Raw genomic sequence first — 22,199 nt, forward strand, 5'->3', positions numbered from 1 at the left:
CCACCAGTCTTTGGACAAAGATGCAGTGAGGGTCAGGGCTGGCCTGTGTCTCTTGGACAGTCACAAGCCTTCTGCTCCCCCTGTGATATGATTAAGCTAGGAAATGACAACACATCCCTGTGACTATCACTCCACTGCACAGCTTACCACATAAGACAGCTTTTTTCCTATATCTCTCTTGAAAACAGGGCATAAATCCACTTTGAGGCTCCATAATGTGCAGGCAGCCCTGCTCTGCTCCAGCTCTTCAGAGGGAAGAGGATTGAGTGCTGCCAGCCCAGGGAGCACAGTGGCCAGGCATGAGTCCAGCTCTGAGGGAGCAGCCGTGCAAAGAGACGATGCAGAAAACAGCTGTGTCAGGCCATAATGCCACAGCAGGGTGCATAAAGCTGGTATCAGCATCTCTTTGATATTACTGGATTTCACTGCATTTGGAATCAAAACTACTGCCCCATTATATGTTCTTCCTGCATCTGGGACTCCTTCCCATGCTCATAACCTATTCAAATGCCCCTGTTTCAGACTGAGAGAAACCAAACTACCTCCAAAAGCACTGAGCCCTTCAGCCCCTTCATTGCATGTCTATTTTCAAACCTATAATTGTACTGCTATGAATTTTGCATGTCCATGAAAAGGAGCGTCAGCTCTGATTTGCAGCAGGCACAGAGGAGTCATGCAAACCTTTCCACTTCCTCCAAGGTCAGTGCCTCCTGCTCTGTAGCATGGTTCCTTGGGGCACAGTGTTGATTCAAAATACAAATTCCATCTGGAAGGGATCTGATAGCTCATTGTCTGGCAGGAGTCATTTCCTTTAGGTAAAATGCCTCTTTTTTTTTACACTTGGCATGTTTGACTGTTTCCAAAACAACACTGCATGGAAGTGTTAGCACAGAGTGTTTTTCTGCTGCTATGCCTCTGGATTCTCAGTAGGAGACATTCAAGGAGACTGTTCAGATGGGGACATCTCAGCAGAAAGCACGGTCTTCTCTGAGCAGCTCAATGGGGTCTGACTCTGCCAGGCTCCTCCATGCCTCCGTGCAGAAAATCAAGCTCTGTGCCACTCGTCCTTATGGTGTGAGGAAAACACTGTCAAATGTAAATAGGAAGGCACACCCAGCACTGCTGGAAATGGAGTTCCAAGGGCTATTAACTCACTCATTTAATTTTTCTGCTGTTTCTTTCATAGGTCATGGATCCCTGTTCTGTGAGGTTTTTTGGAGACTATTTTCTTGGCAAGCTACATACTCAAGGGACAGGAAGGTACACAAAGAATAACCTAGTGTGGACAAGCCCATGTCCCTCAGATGTGGGCTGCTGTGGGACACTGCATCCCAGTGCAGCTGCAAGAGAAGCAAGAGCTGTCAGGCCACTGCCAAACCATCCAGCAGCCTGGGGCAGGAGGTGGCCCACAGCAGCCTCACCACACTGGTCTCTCCCCCACCACAAAGGGTGGCCTGAATCTCTCCCAGATGTCCACATACCACAGCCTGCTTTTCCTTCCAGGCAACCACAGAAAGATTTATTTGTCTAAAGAGAGGGGAAGCAAGGATTTTAACTCCTCACTACTGCAACTGGCCAGTGGATTGCTCCCTTGTGTAGCTATTTACCAGGTGGTCTGAGCACCCAAGTCACGTCACCCTGGGATCCTGGGATGCTGTTATTTAACTCTTCCCTAACTTGGGAGTGATGGAGACCTCCCTCATCATGGGAGGTAACATCATAAATTGCTATAAGTATTCCAGAAGTGGTTGGGCCCAGGCAGCTGTTAGGGATTTCAACAAAATAGCCTCCCCAGTTTCAATACAGCTGTGCTGAAATATATTTGCTTTGGTTTGTGTTCCAGACACTCCCAAGCAGCAGCTCACCTTTGTTTCTCGAGGTCTTAGTCTATACCCACAGTGTCCCTTCACTGCGTGAGTCACAGGCCTTTTGTTTGTGCTGGGGTGTTTCAATTTCCATCACAAGTTCCCAAGAAACTGCCACTGTCCATAGGCTTTATTCCTCAGCAGCTCTGCCACCTTGGCAGATGTCATGTGGAAAATGCAATCGAAGCAAACACTGACACTGCAGGAAATGTTCTTGGCAGTGCAAAGGTATCACTCTGCTACCTGCCAGAAGCTCTGCTCTTCCTCTCCATCCCACTGCCCCAGTCTTTTCTGGGCTCTGATATTTCACCCTTGTAATCATCCTGCTCCACACCTTATCCAGCGGAATCGACTTCACTTGTTTTTAGCAGCTTTGCCCTAAGCTATGCCATGGGCCATTATTTATTATTTTGTAAAATATGCTGAAAATTTGAGAAGATACATGGCTATATTTCTACTCTGCTGTGGCAAATCTTGCACCTCTTCTCTGCCAGGAGGACAGAGATTTCTAAACATGTACACAGGGGAGAAGAGAGTGCAGGTTTTACACAAATGCCTGCAGAAAAAGGCCTGTTTTTAGGCATCTTGTAATTTTCTAGCACTTCAATTGGTTCCTTGTTCAGTGTCTGCAGAAAGTGTCCCATGGTGTGTTTGTTTAAGTGCAAGAGTAAGTGGTGCTGGGGGACCACAAATGCATTTTACTAATAATAAACACTTTCCATTCTGTTAAGTCACTATGGAGCACACATAACTTAGACTGGATTTTCTTCATGTCCTGCTGCCTGGAGCCCTATTTAACCTCCTCTGGAATTTCTGCTATTGTGCTGAGACCTCTGCTTGGTCTACATTTCTCTAAATACACAAGAGCACTTGATACCATTTCATCAGAAATGAAAGATGGAAAAGCTTTTTTTTTTTCTGAATTTCTGAGAGATTTGCCTCTCAGAAAAATCACTGGGCCAGGAAACCTACAGACCTCTGTGATTACAGAGTGGGATACCACACATTTAATTTTAGCCATCTGAAAGTTGTGGCATCTCACCTAAGCTATTTGTCTGGTCTCTCTCTATAATCAGTGAAAGGAGATAAGCCTGTCTGGTCATGACTCATTCCATCTATTTTAGGGTGGGGTGAATCACCCCTTTGCAGCTGCCTTGCTCTATCTGGTGACTGCAGAATGAATAAAAAAATCCCTTAGACCAGAGATACTTAATCTGAAGTAGCTAGAGTTACAGCTAGAATCACCCACTCTTGCTAACACTGAGAAGCACAGTCAAGGAACCCTTTCTGCTGCCTGGATGTTGTCTTGTGTGGGGAAATGATACCAAAAATAAGATGATACATCTTCATCTCATGTTGCTGTGAAGAACTCCACTGCTCCTTTTAGCCTATTACATTTTCACCTTCCTTACCTTCCTTGGAAGGGAAGTTCCTTGCTAGGGGAGTTTTTCAGCAGTTAAGTAAGTTGTCTGAAAGCAGCATTGCCAGCTGTCCCAGCCCATGTCCTGCATGCTCCTGGAGAAACAGAGAGTCTACAAGCCGCACTGGGGACAGTGGGGAGAGCTAAAGGCCATTTCCTCAGGAACTCCAGTTCTGGCTTGTTGGTTGACTGCAGAGGCAGGAAGAACATAACATATGATATAATGTATATAGTAACTATAAATGCAACTAAGCATCCCAGCGCCTTTCCTATGACTTTGACCTAGAGCTGCCTCCACTCTGTATTCCCTTCTGAGCATGATAGCTCACTTTGATCTCGCTCTCCACAGCTGCACACCAATTTATTCACAAGTTAAATACTAGCTCAAGTGAGATGTGAATCTGGCCCAGCTTCTGTGTTTCTGCTGTTGCCTAGCTCAGTGAGAGCAGCACAATGTGAGACACCTTCCCTACCCCAGTGGCCCAGATTTCACTATCCCTGGCTGGATGCAGCTCCAGACAAGAAGGCCTGTAAAGGGGTGTTGGATATATTTTGGGGGACCAGCAGATCCCCCGTGGGTATGTGGCCTGGGCTGGCCCTGTGGGAATGTCTCATGAATCTGAAGTTGGGGTGGGGTGTGGCAAAAGGAAAAAAAATCAAGAAAAACAGTTTGGAGGGAGGGAAAGGCATGTGGTTGTTTTTTTAACAGCATGTAACATCAGTTCATAATTGCTGTCTTTATGTCTTAGTAGATGCTTGTGTGGTCTTATTACTCTTGTGCTTGTCACTGTCTAAAATTGTTAAAGCAGTGTGTAAATCACAATTAAAATTATCCATGCTAGCTTGTCCCAGGGGTTGATGCTGTTAGTCAGAAATACCTGGTTCCAGGCCAAGGTCTTTTCCTCAGGATGCCAATGTGCTACGTGGCAAGAGCTTCTGTTTCAGAATTTTCCATCTGGGCTTTTGAATCCCAGGCAATTGCCAAGCTGCCCGCCAGGCTGGCTAAGAGCTTGCTCAGGGTAGCAGAGCAGAGCCTGTTTAGCTAACATTTTCCTACAGTTATGTAAGGAGGGTGTAGAATACCACTTAGGCAGGAGAATTTAAGCTTGTCTCTAAAAGGCAAAGTGAATTTCCCCCATCTCACCTGTTCTATCTGACCACCTCAGTGTCACTCAATAGCTGTTTCCATTCTGTGTGCTAGTACAGTTATGGAAACCTCTTGTAAGAGTGCATTCCCTGGCCAAGAATATTTGCTTTTTGAGAACTTCTTTTATCAGTCCTGGCTGATTTGTGGTCTCTTGGTTTGCAGCTTCTTCTTTGGCTTCCTTCTCAATATGTCCAAACTGGCAGCATCTTCTGCATTGCTTCTGCACCGTGTTCAGTTCCTGCTCATTGCCTTCCCCAGGCTGCAGCTGCACAGTCCCATCTCAGCCTGGCAGTGCAAATTCAGATTATCACCAGCCATTTGTTTTAACACTGCTTTTTAAAGAGCAATGATTTGAATTCTGGAATACCTGGGCAAATTCCAGTTGGAAAATCATGCTTAGAAGAGCTTCCTTTAGTAGTGACTGCAGGAAATGTTGTTCTTCCCTCTCTGTCCTACCAAAACTGGGTGTGATCTCTCTGTTGTCATCCCATCCTTAGCTGAATTTCAATAGGAGGATGCAAAGAAGATAAAAATGGTATCACGACAGATCTATTAGAAAAAGTGTCCTCAGATAATTAATATGAGGATCATCTAGGGGAAAACTGGTTTTAGCAATTCACATGTAGGTGTTAAGTGTCAAATCCTAAAATCTGCTTTCATGAGTCACCTTAGAGTATCCCAGTGCCTTGATACAAAGAAAAATCTATCTGCAAAAGAGTTGTCATGGAAACATAAAAATAGCTCTGGAAGGGATGTTGAAGGGCCAGCTAGTCTCTTCCCCTCCTACAAGAGAAGATCAAATATAATTTAACCATTTCCGACAGATGTTCTCTAACCTATTCTTAGAAGCCCCCTCAGCTTCCCAAGGCAACCTACTCCCTTAGTTCAACTTTTCTGAAAAGGTTTCTAGACAGTTAATCATTCTTCTTGGCATCTTTATTCCTCTTGGGTCTACAACCTTTCCAAAGAACATTTGTCCCAGACTCAGGTTCTGCAGGTGGAGCTTTAGAAATGGCAATTTGGGGTGAGGTATTACCTGCTGCATCTTACTTATTACATGTCAGTGTGGTGGTTACACTTTTCCATCAGTGTGGCACTGCTGGCACATGGCAGGACTGCAACTGCCAGAGCTCCCAGAGAACATGCTCCTTCTCCAAAAGAGAGGGAATGAAGTGTGAATATATTGTTTAGCTCTAATGGCATATTACCAAGTGGGCTTCCCTTCCCACAGCTCTGGGAACCTTTCATAGTGGACTAATTTGGATGGCAGCAAGGATGGTGAAATTTAGGTTTGGACTGAAATGTTTTTAGCTGGGACAAACACCACATCCTTGTGTTTGGGCTCAGAGTTCACAGCCTGGAGCCCCAGGTGTGTGTGCAGCAATGGGTGCACAGTGGCTGTTCCCATGCACTCAGGGTGCCACATTCCCTCTGGGAAATCAGTGTTTGTGTCCTGTGTTTGCCTTGAGCCTGGCTATTGGCAAGGTTTGCGTGTGAGATTATTGATTAGGTTGTGCTGGGAAAGTTGAACCATCCAGAGTCCACGGGCTGTTTTGTTTCGTGTTGGAATGTGTCTGCTGGTGGTGGCATGGCTTCTCATGTTGTCTTCACCGGCTTTTTCCTCTTGGTATTACTTGAACAAAATAATTTGATAAAATTAGTTGGATTGGTTTATTCAAACTGTTTTAGTACTGAAAAATATGTGTTTTCACTGCATGCACTTTGTAGAGGGAAAATACTGGTGGTTTTAAAATTTGTCTTTAATTCATACGCTGAAATGATCTAGTTTGAACATTGCATTTGACCTTTCAGGAAAATGGTGCAATCTTGTTTCTTTATACCTCTGAAGGTTTCTGTACTGAGGCTTCTCAGCTGATCTACATCTCCTGTGGTATGATTCCTGCAATATAACTGTCTCTCTTTATCATGATGGATGATGGTGATATTTACAGTTTGATAAGTTTCTATTCAGAACACAACTGAATTCCAAATTCTGTTTTTTAAAGCAAGTATTTCAAGGTTCACTGACTGACAGTAAAAAGCTATCTTTTTTTCTCCAGGGGAAATTAAATTATAATGTTCTGCTGAAAATGAAATTCGTTCCCTGAACACCTCTGGGTCTGACTGTGGACTTCAGAGGTATCCATTTGCAGCAGGGTGGGTGGGATGCCCTGCTGTGGTGACACCTGTCCTTTATTGAGGAAACCCTGCTGGATGTTTTGCTTGGAGACATCTCCTGGCACCCACATGTCCTCATCCAGGAGGCACAGTCCCTTCACAGCAGCCACCCTGTCCCTTCTGTAGCTGCATTCTCCCTGCAGGTGCCTGCTGGTCTCCCAGCTGTGCTGTGATTAATTGGCACTACTGCCCATCAAGTTCAAAGGGCTGCAGCAATTTCATGAGGCAGAGGGGCAAGAAGCAAGCTTGCTGCCAGCTTTTGTTAGCCACAAGTGAAACAGTAAAGCTCCTTGGCCATTGCATAGCAGTGCTGGCCATGGAACCAGCAACTTCAGCCTGCTTGCTAACAGGTAAACTCTGCAAGGTCATGTTGTTTTAGTTCCTGGACAGGCATTTGACATCTGAAGAGGGGGGGATGAGTACTGATAAGGTGGAAACCTAGATACTGTTTAAGGAAAATATGTCTGGCCAGGAAGAAGAAATCTGTAGCAATAGCAGCTTGCAGTGACCCCAGAGCATCCATTCACTCCATGCCTAAGGGTACAGAGTGCCACCACAAGCAGTCCCAGGGAATTTGTTGCTCACCTTAGGGCAAGAGATTGACAGCATGCAGGGGACTGTGCATGCAGGGCACATCTGCCTGTGCCAACTGTAAGGGCCAGCCAGAGGCTCACCTACCCCTGCTGTTTGATCATGAATTTGTATCTCACATTCTCAAGGACACCAGCAAGGCCAGTGGGTAACATGAACCAGGGACAGATTTTGCTAGGCTGAGGATGTGGGTGGTGACTGAACATGAGTTACCATGTTCTGTTCTTTTTGCTCACAGGACACCAACATTTCCTCCCTGAAGAAAATGAGGATCAAATGAATGTGTGGGACTCAGAAGACACAGCAGCCAACCTCTGAGCTACGATGGGCCACAGAGCCACCACAAGCGTCTGAGGGACACATGCTACATCCTCTCCTGCAGCATCTCATTAGGTGTGCTCCAGAAAAGGACTGGTTCATCTATGACCAGACTGTTGTGTGTCCCCTTGGACAGATGGATGGGTGTCCATCATATCCAGGCTGAGTCACAGGGCTGGATGTCAAATCAGCAACATGACAGGCCATCACAGGAAAAGGGACTTGTGTCAGTAACACCACGTGGTTGCACAGTCTGGGGGACTGAGGTGAGCAGTTCAAACGTGTCCTGGGGAAAGATGGTGAAAGAGCTGGACAGGTGATCTCTGAGTGGCCAAATGAGGGAACTCTTGGTGCTTATGTCAGCACTTGCTTCCCTGTGTCTCCCCCAAGGCTCTGTCCTGGCCTGTCTCAGCACCAGTTCTCCTTTGTCAGCACTTTTCCATGATACCCTGACTAGTTTCTGCTGTGGAAAAATACAGCAGAGAAAATGGTTTCCCATTTCAAAACAAACAACAACAGTGAGTATGAATGTGATTTCTCTTCCATTCCTAGTAAAGACTAACTTTTGCATAATTAAGTTACGAACGGCCAAATGAAAGGGGGACAATACAGTACACTCTAGATTAGAGGCTAGATTTCTAACCTAAGCAATATGATTCCATTCTTTGAATAACTACCTCCATACACAATATAAAAGCAAAATGGTCATAATCTTTCTTCCTATAGCTGGTACAGCCAAGACTTTTGAAACTCTCTGCCTGCAGTTGTGTCCCCAAGCATGCTGTTCAGCCATCTGGATAAGCTGTCTGATTTTCAGACATTCTGAGCCTTTTACAATTCCCATGTGATTCTGCAAACAGAAAATCTTGGCCTCTGAGCCACGCTGTTAAATTAAGCAGCACCAGGTCTGGCTGTAATTACTAGAGCCAGAAAAACCTCCATTTGTGTTCCACTGCATGCCAGGCAGAGCTGGCCAGTGTCCCGAGCAGACCTGTGCTACGTTGACTTTTTAAGCAAATTTGCACAGCTGTACCCAAGACAACCCCCCAAAACGTGGCCCCACATGTAAAAATACTGTGATAGGACTCTTGAAACTCCAGTATCAATGCAAAGCAGGTCTGAAACTAGTGTAGGTACAAGCAGTGGAAGTGGTGAAACAAGCAGTGTGGAAAAGTCTGCTAGGATATGGAAATATGAGGAATTTGACATGCTCTGAGAAGTGGAACTGAATTTGCTGATGTTTCAACTCACGAGATGGAAGAAAAAGCCTTGTTTCAACACGTGTTTCTAGTTTGTATATTAAACTGCTTTCACTTTGATGTTCTTGAATATTCAAACATTTTTGAGTTCTGTGTTACAGCACAACATACAAACACTCCTATTTTGTCAAAATGAAATCACCACAGGCTTGAGACAAGGTTTCTTTTCACAAAATAAATTCAGAAGGTTAATTCCAGCTTCAAATGAATCAACCAGGAAAATCTTTAAATCTTTCATGGAACAGAATTTTCTTCCTCCAGACAAATGTCAGCAGCAGCTGCAGCTGGTGTGTCTGCCTGGATCAAAAGGATCAGGAAGAGGTGGTGAGACGGTGTAGTATTCATCCAGCATGTGATAGTGAGAGCAAGGGCTAGTGCCTGAAATCGTGATGTCATCATAAAAATTATAGAAAATCATCAGAGTCAAGGGAGACCTTTGTGTCTGTTTCCTCGTTTGGAGAATGTTTATTTTGCAAACTGGCTGTGGGAATATTTAAGCACAAGTTACAGACAGTCAAACCTTCACATTTCAGTGGAAGCTTTGAATTAATCAGGAATTAAGGGTTTAAAAGTTAGACTGATATTTCTGCAGATCTGCTCTACTTGCATATAGAGATTTGAATATTTGAATAACTAAATGGGATACTTGGCAACCACGGTGGCTTCTAGAACGATACTGTTCTTGTTGTGCTCTGTTTTTTCAGAGAACATTATGCTGTCTAGGTTAATTTGAAGTCGTGCAGAATTTGTGACCTTCCAGGTTGCTTAGCTCAGATGTGGCCAGCGAGTTTATGTGACTTTGAACTCATGCTGCTCTCCTCCCTCAGCTTTAGCTCTTTAGTGGTGTCTTTTTGTTGATTCATTGCCTGGGAGTGCAGAGATAAGCTCTCCTTCTCCTTGTAGCTCACATAATTCGTGAGCACAATATGTATGATTCAGCTGCCTGAATACCAGAGCTCCCTGAATTTGGAAATGAAGCATTCCACGCCCACCAAGTTCCAGATAATCAATGGGAGAAGCAGTTAAGAAATTACAAGTTGCAGTCCTGTGGCTTGAAAGAGAGCCAAAATCGGCGCTGGTTTACCTTAGCATGCCGGGTTAGAGTTTATGGCAATTCGGGAGAGTTTGAGACATTTTGCCATGCCTGCAGCTGGGCTGGGAACCTCCAAGCAGAGGTGGGATGGAGAGAAGGGCAGGCGATCGGCTCAGCTCTCCCATCCTCGCTGTAAGGCCACGAGTGAGTCACAGCCCTGATCCCCTGAGGTCATCAAGCCTGGCGTGTCTCTGCTGCTCAGACACCCCCTGAGCCCCAGCGCTGCACACTGCGTGGCTCCCTGCCCAGGGTGGCTGCTGTGAGCCACCGGGGCTACCAGGGGCACTGATGATGGGGGAACAAGAGGAAAAGCTTTGCTTCAGGACACTCTTGCTTGGGTTTATGTATGTGCCTGCCCAATGCTGTGCAAAATGTCTTTTGTTGAAAAATACCACTTTAAAACAAAATGCAGTAATTTTTGATGGCAAAACTCTGTTGGTGTAATACTGGGAGTGGGTTCTTTGGGAGGCAAAGGAAATGTTGTCGCTGTCTAGAATTATCTTTTGTGAAGGTGTGATTGATGTAGGCAAGTCACCTGAAGTGGTGTGGTGTATGAACAGGAGACACTGACACAAGCTGGAGCATTAGAGTGAAGGAAAAACATTTTCATCATGTGGGCAAACAAATCTTGAAGAAGGCCACAGAGATGCAGGGCATCTCCACATCCACACTCTGAGATTTTCAATATTCAGCCAGAAAAGTGCCTGAGCAACCTGGTCTCACCTACCTAGAGCAGAGTGTTGAACTGCACAAACACCACTTGGGTGTCCATCGCAAAATTACTATTTTAAATGATTCTGTGAATGTGACCATCTGAAACCCACAAGTATTCCTAAAAAAAAAATCTAAAAAGTAAATAAATAAAAAGGGACATTCCTATGGAAAAATCTCTAAAGCTGAAGTTACAGGCAGCAACTAATATTTCCCGAAAAAAGTAGCAGCAGTCCTGCCCTCCTTGATTGTATCTCTGCTCCTAGGTGTATGTTGCCTTCTCCACTGTGCTTATTCTGGTGCTCACTGAGCCTTCCATGGGGCTGCGCTGGCCGCCAGCCCCAGCGTGCTCCCAGGAGGTGGTGCAGGCTCAGGGCAAGCCAGGTCTGCCAGCCTGCGAAGCTCACGGTGTTTGGAGCGGGTGGGTTATTGCAGAGAAGGAGCTTTCTTCCTTCAGCGCTGACCTGTTGGATTTTAGCCCGAGAAAATGCACTCAGCTGCCCCAGAGAGGTGATGCTGGCCATTCACACAGCAGAAAGCACAGCACTTGCAGCCTCAGCAGCATCCATCATCCTGCCGTGAAGCTCCTCCTTTGCAGGGCGGTCATGCCTAAGGAGCTCACAGAAAATTAGGAGCCCTGAGTACCTGTGGGCTCACGGCACAGGCACTAGAGCTGTTTCACGCCCTTTTCCGAGAGCTGCTCCATCCCAGACCTGTCAGTGCCATCCAGCGGGCTCTGCGGGAAGCGCCGTGTCCTGCATCCTTCCCTGCCCCCGGGTCCTGTCCTGCCTCGCTTGTCCCCGCTCTGCTTGTCCCACCGCCCTCTGCAGACGGAGCTGCTGCTGCCAGGACACTGCCCAGCACAGCCCTGGTGCCAGGACAGGTGACCGAGGTGTCTTTTCATCTCTTGACACCACGTTTATTGCCTGCTGCATGAGGCTACATAGAGAGAGCAGGTTTGGGGGGTTTTCTCCTGGAAAAAGGAGAGTAATCCAGGGCATTTTCTGAACAGGGCATGTGGTTTAAGCCACCAGCTTGGCTCAAATAGCCTCCCCCCACCAATGCGATGGGGGAGAGGATTGTAAAAGTAAGAAAACTTGCGGGCTGAGGTAAAGACTGTTCAGCAGGCAAAGGAAAAGCTGTGTGTGGAAGCAAAAAAGAACAAGGAATTCATCCACTGCTCCCCATGGGCAGGCAGGTGTTTGGCCATCTCCAGGAAAGCCGTGTCCATTAGACATAATGGTGACAAACACAGCCCCTCCCAACGTCCCCCCTGCTTCCTTCTTCTCCCCCTGCTTTATATGTTGAGCATTATACCATATGGTGTAGAATGCCCCTTTCATCAGGTGGGGTCAACTGTCCCATCTGTGCCCCTTTTCAACTTCTTGTGCACCCCCAGCCCTTTGCTGGTGGGTGGGGTGAGGAGCAAAAAAGGCCTTGAGTCTGTGTGAGCACTGCTCAGCAGTAACTAAATCATCCCTGTGTTATCAGCACTGCTTCCAGCACAAGTCCTAAACAGAGCTCTGTACCAGGTACTGTGAATAAAATTAACTTGCCCCAGCCAAACCCAGCACACAGGACTGATGGCTACATCGAGGAGACTGGTCACATCCCACGGGGCACAAGACCACTTTGTGAGCTCCTGTGGATGGTTTTCTCCGGACACAGAGAGCACCACCTGGCAGCAGCAGACCCATGTGAGCTCTAGCATGACCTCTGCTAGACTGGGCTGCCTGAGAGACTGCAGCTTTTCCATAGGACTGGTGCTTGCAGTAATGAATAATTCAAACCCTGAACCAGAGCTCTGTCCTGCAGACAGGGATGGGAACCACTGGTCAGGGAGGGCTTTGGGTTCCTGTGTGCTGGAGGAGGCAAAAGCCTGTCTGAGATGGATTAGGGACTGCCTCCCTGCTCCCAGGCATCACTAGAGGGAGACGGAGCACTGTCTCGTGGCACTGCCCGGAGGAAGCTCCTTCAGCACCATTTTCCATACCTTCTGTTTCTGTTTGAGATTATGAGTGGGAAGTGCGACATGGCGGAGTATGCTGGAGCACAGGACCCGCTGGGCACTTGGCATCCTCTGCTGGGACCCCAGTGGGCTGTTCTTGCCTTGTGCCTGGGGCACAGAGCCTGCTCCAGGACAAACACACCCAGTGTGTAAAGGAGAGACTGTCTTAAGGTCGGTAGAAAATGTGTCAGAGTTTATGAGGAAGAAGAATCTGCTGTGAAGGGCTTGGGAGGCTGAAGGGGAAAGCAGAAAGAGATGCCACCAAGCAGGAATGTAACTGAAAGAGGGACACAAAGAACTGAGCATGGCTGAAGTGCAGGGAAAAAAGCTGGGTTTGGAGACAAAAATCTGTTCTTGCTGAATAGTGTTGATATAGATACAGCCAGGAGTGACCAATATCCCCATTCACAACAGATGTGTTGGTTAGAGCAGTGGGTGGGTGGGAGCTGAGGGGAGCCAGAGGGAGGACAGCAGGTGGTGGCAGCCACTCCTGCTGGGTCACATCAGATCAGAAGGGACCATCAGGCAGAATTGGTGCTTACCTCACAGATCTTCGTCTGAAGGTGAAGTTTCTAGAAGCTGCCTCATCTCCCAGTCCAAACAACACAGAAAGAAGCCCACATAAAGCAGCTCAGCATCTCTTGGGGCTGATATCTGGGATAGATAGTGCTTCACTCTCTCAGTTTACAGTCTGTACTGACTACAGAAGGAGCCTACAACCTCACCTAGAAGAGCTGCCTCGTGGCTGGCTTGTGCTGGACAGACTGAGCAGAGCTTCTAATTGGATCTGCTGTGTACCTTTGCCCACCCCACACCAACCTGTTTCTCCTCCATCAGGCAGAAACAAGCACATCTTCCAGCAGAGTACCTGCCAGGCACACCAAAGGCTGGCCAATGCATTGTTTGCACAGTTTTTCTAGTTTCTGATTTGAATTCTCCTGGGTGCAGGTTCTAGTAATAAGTCCTCACAGTATGTTTCTTTCTTGGTGTTTTCACCACATGAGTTTGTTTAATCACTGTATTAAAAATGTACTCTCAATGTACATTTTGAAAACATTTCTTACCACCCCCAAATGTTTTGAAATCTTTGAAAACAACATTGCCAGCAGAACAGTTTGCCTGGTTCCAAAGCTGGACTCATCAACGCTACTCCCAGGATCAAAATTAACTCCCTGATCACATGAGTTTTTCCCTTGGGTGCAAATTCAGTTTCATCACATCATGCTGGGAGATTTTGCTGAGCTGTAGAGCCACTGTGGCTGTTGTGTTTTTTTACTGCTGATGTTCCCTGCAGAGACTTCAAGCATATGTCTGATATTTTTGTCTACAGCTTTGTAAATTTACTTTGGTTGTGTTAGAAATACATTTTTACCTGACACTTCTAAGAGAAACACAGTAGTATTGTGTTTTGCTCCAGGATTTTTTCTATTTCATGAAATAAGGACTTTTGAGAAACTTTAATTTTGTGTCCTCTCTATTTCGTTTTGTATATCTGCTTTATTTCTGCATTATATTTGCCTCTTCTCCTGCCTTTCTGAGAACAGATGTGAAGATAGAGATCAATCTGCATATCTCAAACATTTGTTTCTTAGTCTTTGTCATGTGGATTCTATTCCCAATTCAAAACTTAAGCAAGTCTGAGTGCTTGCATTTTGCAATATGTATGCCACATTACATGAGAAGATTATTAGCAAACAGCATGTAATCCAGCTACCATGCTGTTCTCAGCAGTTACTTATCTCTGGCACATTATGTTTTTGAATTTATGTGACTGCTGGTGTAATGCTATCTTATGAATAAAATTGGAAAGAATTCCATTTGAGATATTCTGGTGTTTCTTCAAACTTTGTTTTGGAGGTAATAAGAATATTCCAGTCCCAGCACTGGATGCAGGAGATGCCTGGGAATGGGGGAACTTTGTCAGACTATTTTATCAATGGACAAATCAATTTTCCTTCTTCTATTTGATTTATCTACTTGTCAAATAATGACAACTGCATTGCCATACAGCTATAATTTGTAAAATTATTTGAGACATATGGACAGGAAGTACATTTATAGCAGGGACTTGCAATTAGAAAGGAAAAAATTGCAAAATATCAGCTGTGAATGTGCATAAAAAGGCTAGGCAAAACACATGCAATTCTCCTCATGATGCCACCAGTCCTGGGTAAAAAAAAAAAAAAAAAAAAAAAGAAGAAGAAAAGAAGCAGCACCCTTTAGCTGCAAGGGTGCCTGGCCTGGCCAGAGAAGCCCCTGTGCTCTTCTCCAAGTCTGTCACTTCTGCCCCTTTGGGTCCAACAAATTTTTCACAACCTGTCCCTTCAGCAGGGCTTATCTGCCTGCCCTGCTAGGCTGTGCCAGCTCTCAGTGGGACTGGCTGTCCTTATGGTTCTCAAACCGGACTTCTCATCATTGGAATTCATTGCTCAGGTACCTGAAAAAACCACCCCTCAGCTTTCTCAGAAGCCATCCAAAAGGTTGGGGTACTACAAGCCTCTCTTCCAGCTCCAGGCAGCTAAACCTGGCTAAACAGAGAATTCCCTCCTTCCTTGATGAGCGAGAGTGCTGCATCAGTGCCACAGCCTCCCAGAGCCCTCTTCCAAGTAGCTGGGGTTGCTCTGTGTGCTGCCTCCAACCTCAAGCAAATGATCAGCCATGGAATTGCCAGAGGAGGTCAGAAGGCACTAGGTAGAAGGTTAAGAAAAAGGAAGAAAAAAAAAGGAAAAGGAAAAAATAAAAAGGAAAGTGAAAAAAAAAAAGAAAAGGAATAAGAGGAGAAAATAAAAAGAAAAGGAAACGAAAATAGAAAGAAAAAAGGAAATACGAATAAAAAATAAGAAAACACACCAATCCTTGGGATCAATACATTACAGATAGCAGTAACCAGTTTATGTCTGTCACAGTGTAAATTGCATTGCCTGGAGGTGACCTCTGCTCAGCCTGAAAATCAAAATGGAGGGACCTTGACTGCAGGTCATTGCTGGTCACTTCTTTCCAAATCTTCTCTTTGGCAACATCTGGCTGAGCAACTTCAAGTACTTGCCAGAGGATGTGGAGCTTCAGTGGATGTGCTGTCCTTACATGAGAGAGCTGCAGCTGGTTTTCCTCAGGCCATCCCAAGCCCTGGATGAGGCTCTTCTCCAGCAGGATCCATCTCCCTCTGGGCAATGGCCAGGCGCCATAGCTGAGCTCCACATAAGCCTCCCTGTCACACTTTGAGCTATGAGTCACCCATATGGCTCCTTCTGATTCCCAGCTGCACAGCTGGTGCTCCCCAAAAGCCCTGGCCTGTCTGTTCCACTGCTGCTGATACCCAGAGTTCTCCCAGTCGGGAAGAACACAGCCCTTTGGCCTGCCTGACCCTTTTCCTGCTGCTGTGTGGTGTCTCCTTTAATCCTTTGCCCCAACACACTGTTTCAGATGCTTTCGTGGACCACAGCAGATTCTGCTTGTTTCTCCCAGAATAAATCCAACCTTGGCCCTGCATGGCAGCTCATGGCCTGCCCACCCAACACTGACACATCCTATTAATCACCCATGGGTTCACAGTGTCAATCCATGCCTTAACAGTGCATTAGGTGAGATACCTACCTGCACAGAGAATAAATTGTGCCTGTGAAGCTGATATCTTCTGGCAGCAGTTAACTTGCAAGGAGGTCACCATGTGCCCCCTACTTGCATGGAGTTACTTCTGTTATTTCCAATATGCATACCAATATCCACTCCTGTCTCCATATCTCCTAATTAGGGAGGTTTTAGGATTCACAGTCATTCCATTTAGTAGGTCTCTGTGAATAAACTTTAAAATATCAAGATTCCAGGGCACAAAAGCTCTTTCATAGCCTTCGTTCAGAATGGGGCTTCTGCTGCATTCTTGCCATTTTAAAATGATCCTGATCTTGAACACTGCATCTTGTGACTCACAAATTGGCTACAGGAAAAGGTTTCTAAACTAACATAACTCATTATTGATAATACAATAGTTGTATTTTATCTACAGAACTCTGATCTAGGAAGTCATTATTTTTTGGAGCCTTTGCCATAGCAAAGGACAAACACTGCAGAGCATTGTTCAACATTATTGTGTAAGAACAGCTTATTATTTTACAATATTTTCATAACCTAGGTCTGTTCCAAGTACCAAATGGAACATGCAGGAGTGCTTTTAAACACTAGCTACAAATTCCCCATTGGCACCCATTTCAAAGTAGTGAAACCTCCCCATGCCTCACATACAATTCTCATCTCACCTGAAATGCACATATTTACACAGATCCTCTCATGGCTCCAAGGAATCTGTTGAGATTTATCAAGTGTGTGTACCAAATTCAGAAACTGTCTGCATACTCACCTAGGCCATGGGGTCCTCTGCCATATAAACCCTTTTGGCACAGCTCCTTTCCCAGTTCCCCCCAACCTCTTTGCCTGTTTCCCTGTTTATTCTCCCGCACATTGGCATTTCTGGCTGTGTGTCTCCATTCTCCCACACGACCTTTTGGGAACAGCAGGTCACAATGTGTGCTGAACCATTCACCCCTTGTGGAGTGTGTGGTGCTGGAGGAGCATGTCTTCAATTCATGAAGAAAAGCCTATTTATTTTTCTAGGTCTTTGTGGTACAGGGAAAGTGATGCTAAGGACAGTTAAATTCCTGTAATTTTAGCAAGAGTTTAAGCAAGAAAAACCTAGTCTTACATCACAGTTGTTTTCATAACAGTTCTCAAATCCTTACATAAATTACATTTCATTTTATACTACACTAATTACTTAACTGATACTCAACCATGTAAAGTGCTGACTAAACCAGCCCCGTTACCTATTCCCCATAAGTTCGTTCTTCCCATGCAAACCTAGCCCCAGCACTCCTCTCCTTCCCCAGAAACCTTTAAAAATGCACAGATTAGCCATGTGAAGTAGTTTTCCTGGCTTTATTTATGTTGCAGAGGTGAATCCCAGTGTGGCAGGGCTCAGGCTGGGTGCTGGTGTCACTCTCAGCCAAAGCCATGGCATCAGCAACATGGGGCATCCTTGGGGTTTTCCCAGACTGGGGTTGAGGCAGCTGGGGAAAGATCCCTCATCTTCAACACAAGCAGATACAGCAGGGCCCCCTCCACACATCACAGAGATTAAAAAACATACAGGAGAAACACCTGCAGTTAGTAATGATAAATGACAATGCTCAGAGTTGTGCAAGGTCACTGCCCCACTGTGCTCCTGCCTTCAGATGGGTGCACCTCTGGCAATGTTACTCTGCATCAGATAAATCCCAGAGCAATCAGGGCAGCCCTATAAAGAAGGTGCATCTATTTTTGTTTGTGTTGGGGTCCTGTTTTCCAGCTTCTCTTCACAGCTATGAGGGGCTATTTTCTCAAAACAGAAGGTCAGAGATGAGCCAGGAAGTAACAGCTGCATCTAAAGTGTTTGTTCATAGAGGTGTAGAGGAGAGACATTGATGCTGTTCTCAGACAGCCTAATTAACAGGATTATTATCCCTGTTTGTATTTTAAGATAGGGTAGCACGGAATCTTTTGTGAAGTACTTTGTTTTTTTACCATGACACTGACATGTTTAACTCTCACATGGCTGTTCCATGAGCTTATAGCTCCTGCCAAGCTTGCCTCTACTGCAGAGAGAGCTCTGAATTCAGGGTTTCTGTTTGACAGCTGTTGGAAATGAGTGTTGCAGGGTTCTGAAGGTCAGGTTGAACTAGCAGGAGAGGTGTAGCCACAGTGGCTCCTGGCAGTGCCCAGACTGCTGCAGGGAGAGAGAGATGTGTTTTCCACCAGTTTTGAGACTGTAAGACTTGAATAGTCTTCAGACTATTCAAACCTCGCAAGACTGTTTCATAAACTTCCTTTGACACTGATTTTCTATGCTGTGACTGCATATGAAAGCTGCAGGGGAGTGCCTCTGTGTCATCACAGGCACATTCAAGGGGAAGAACTGTTCTAAGAACTCACCTTCTCTGCAGGAGTGTGGATGAAAGACCATTGCAGCCTAAAATGGATGCAAAGCCAAAGGAGCAAAAATATAGCTGATGTGAACTTGCTGTCAGCTCCTCTTTCAGACAACATTTTGTTCTCATTTTCTTCCTACACTACTTCAGGCACTGCGGTGCTATCAGGTTGGATATTATTCCTTTTTTGTTTGTTTGAATGAAGGCCTTTGACTGTGGTATGAGACTGTAGGTCTCATCATACTGGGACATCTAACATACCTGTAAGAAACAAATATCAAGGTTTGGACAGTAAAAAAAAACCCACTTGGACTTGAAACTCAAGAAAATATTTCTTTTGCTCTCAAGAATGTGTTTTTGTGGCTTTGTAGAACCATTTTTATATTCACTTTCAGGACATAAGGAATATTTTAGCCCTGGGTAAAGTACATGCATCCAAATTTCACCCAAGGTGAAAAGAATTTGGATGTGCTTGGACTGGCATGACAGCAGCCATCCTACATATTTTCAGAGACAGCAGTGCTTCAGAGAATGTGCTGGGATATTGAGATATTGAGATTTCAATATCTGGGCAGGACAGTTGAAGCTGTTCCTCTTGCTGGCAGGAGGAACAATGTTGGCTCAGGATAACCTGCAGCTGTGGCTGGTCTCTGTGGACTCCTCAAGGCCAGGTTATGGTTTTCCTTGCTGGCAGTTGTCCTGACATGGAGGTGAATAGTGCTGGGTGACTGCAGAGTAAGGGGTGTTGGCTCAAATGACAGAGAAAAAGACTTGGAAACATGTAGACAGTGCTGGTAAGCGTCCTGGCAGCTACAAGCAATCAAACAACTCTCTGTTGACCTTTCTTTCTGTGGGATCTAACCAACATTTTCCACAGGGCTGGGGAAAGTGGAAGGTAAATGGTGGAGTGAGGACGGCATGATGCAAACAGTGCCTAAAGAGAGAAACCAAAGAGGCAAGATTGGAAGCTTCTTTCAGACTACTCTTTCTCTCACTCCTGCTCCTGGGCTCATAAGATCATGAGTACACAGGCACTGGTTCCTGAGGTGTGCTATGCTTGCCAGGAAGCCCTGGCTGTGTTGAAGCAGAGTGTTGAATTGAGGATTCAGGTTTCTGTGCTAAAACTGAAACAAGGTGAAGCCTACACTTAATTAAAATGATATTTTATTTGGGGTTATGCATGTATCATGTGGTGTCCAAGGCCCAAAGCTGAAAGGTGCCTGATTGACAGGGCTGTTGCATTCAGATTCTTGAAATCTCCTACCTCCTGTGCACACAACACTACCTGGGCATCTTCACCAGTGCATGCTCTCAGAATTGCTCTCCCCAACAGCGATGTGATCTCTGATTTATTCTGTGGGTAAAATCCAACCCTGGTGGCCTTTCTAGTGAGAAATTATTCTGGTTTTAACACTATTCTCTTGTGTCCAGTACTCCAATATGAAGTTTCCTGCATCCTTTCCCTGCCTGGTGCCTCTTCCTGTGCATCAGTCTCACTTGAACTTGCTCTCTGGGAGATGTTTCCTGCCATGACAAAGCATCTTCAGCTGTAGCCTCTCATCTGTGGAGCTGAGAGCCCACCACTGGAGGCTGAACTGTTTGTCCTTAACTTTTGTTGTCTTCCTCTGAGATATTCCCTTTATTTTATTGCAACATACAAACCAGAGCAGACAAAAGTCAAGCCCTGAGGTAGGTATTTATTTTCTGCAGTTTCCCAGATCTCGCAGAGGACACACCAGTGCTCCTACATGAAGCATTTTTTAATGGAGTGCAATGATATCTTAACTTCGCATTTACTGTTTCTTTCTTCCCTGATCTAGACAGAGGTGCATTAGGAGGGTGTTAATCAGCTGTGGCTGTGCCCTGTGTGGCTAAAAAGTGTACCCACCTCCAGCTAATTGTGCTGGCCTGTGCTCATCAAGTGGCAGGGACATCTTGAATGGGTATTGCCAGTTCCAGAGAGCCCATGCACATTCTGTCTGCACAGGAAGGAATCCTCAAACTATTTTGATGAGTATTTTTCCATCAAAGTCTGTAATGTCATTGAAGTTGAAAACTTTTGTGAAACAGCTTTGATTTTGGACCAAAATCTTAATATGAAAAGTGCAAATAAGTAACCTAGTGTAGTTCTGAAAAACAAATTACAAAGAAAGAAATTTTAACTTGTGCTCTTTAGCTTACTCTCTTTCTGCCTTTAAAATTTTCCCTTATCCCCTCTTTTTTAATATATTCCCACTTTTCAGTGGGATGACAAAAGGAACCATTCCAAAAAAGCAGGAAGCAAACCACCTTTTTTCCCCCCTTACTTCTCTTCACATTTTAAAACTTTAAGTGAAAACTGAGACTTGATGTGAAACAAATGTCAGTTTTATTCTGATATTTTATGTAAAGAAACCGAACACTTGAGTGTGGGGTAAGAGGAGGGGAGTGGAAGAAGTCACATTTTCCATCAGGAACCCCTAAGGTATCTGAACCATAACACTGATACCCAATTTTCCAAACACAGCCTTGAAGTAAAGGAGAACAGCAGCTGCCAGTCTCCTCTGACTTTTTCAGCACCCTCTTTCAATTGCTCAGAACAGTGTAATTTGTTTTCCTCACCTCATATTCAAAATTCAGACAAAGGAAACTATTGGCACTAGTCCTAGACAAAGCAAGGGGCAAGGACTGCAGTGAGGTGGAGGTGTGCAGCTCCTGGGAACTCTCCTCTGGTCTGGCATGGGTCCTGGATATCCTGTGGCCACCAAACACTGTGCCCTGAGGAACACAGGACTGCTGCAGGACTTCTGCCCTGAGCGTCCTCCTGGGTGCTACTGCTCTGCCCTGCAGACTTTGGTTACTCCCCTGCTTGCAAAAAGCACATTCCTTGCTGTGCAAGAAACAATCAAACCTGAGGATTATAACTGCCAAATGTTTTTCTGAATAACTTAGACAGTAAGACAAGACACTCTTTACAGCAGACTAGCTGAAATAAAACATCCCTTCTCCCAAGTCTGGGTCTGTGAGCATGCAGAGTTTGCCCAGCTTGCCTTGGCTTCAGCCATCCTCACTGTCTGGACTCCCCAGAGGAAGCTCTCACTAAGGGAGAGCTGCAAAACCCAGACAAACAGCAGCATTCCTCTGCTAAGCCATGGACAAGGATCTCCACCTATGAGAATGAGCTACAGGATGATGAACAGCACAAGCCTAACAGCCCAGGAGATCCCTGCTCACATTCCATGGCTTGCCCACGTCTGCTTCACAGCCCAGACACTCTTTCATATATTGGCTCATGCTGCTTGGAGGAAAACAGAGAGGAATTTTCCACCATTGCTATCAGGGGTTAGCCACAGCAATGTGAGAGCCTGGCTGTCAGACAGCTTCCAGCTGGAAGCAGGGCTTTCAGCACAGTGCCATCTAACCCTTCTGGGAGCAAGTGTCAGGAATGCAGTCCAGAGAAATGCAGCTCCTCAACCAACCAGATAATGATGGGTGGTGCTGCTTGGATAAGATGCACCCTGAGGAATATACTCAACCTGATATTTAGGGATCAGAATAAGCCTTGAATGTATTTTCCATCTTCAGTGGTTATAACTTTCTGAGGGTCATTCCTACACTGCAAGACTGCTGGAGAAATGGGAAATCAGCACTGCTTTTACCAGGTTTAAAAATA

General features: G+C 45.5%; 1 long non-coding RNA gene across 1 annotated transcript; it reads right to left on the reverse strand.

The window, feature by feature from the left end:
* Positions 1 to 8,938: 8,938 nt before the first annotated feature.
* On the reverse strand, positions 8,939 to 10,699 carry LOC146425086 (uncharacterized). Its single transcript, XR_014847104.1, has 2 exons — positions 10,599 to 10,699; positions 8,939 to 9,075 (listed from the first exon to the last, which is right to left on the reverse strand). It is a non-coding gene; the product is annotated as an uncharacterized LOC146425086 (long non-coding RNA).
* Positions 10,700 to 22,199: the final 11,500 nt, after the last annotated feature.

The sequence above is a fragment of the Lichenostomus cassidix genome, chromosome Z, assembly GCF_008360975.1.
Source record: "Lichenostomus cassidix isolate B80296 chromosome Z, HeHo_3.0, whole genome shotgun sequence".
Lineage (NCBI taxonomy): Eukaryota > Metazoa > Chordata > Aves > Passeriformes > Meliphagidae > Lichenostomus > Lichenostomus cassidix.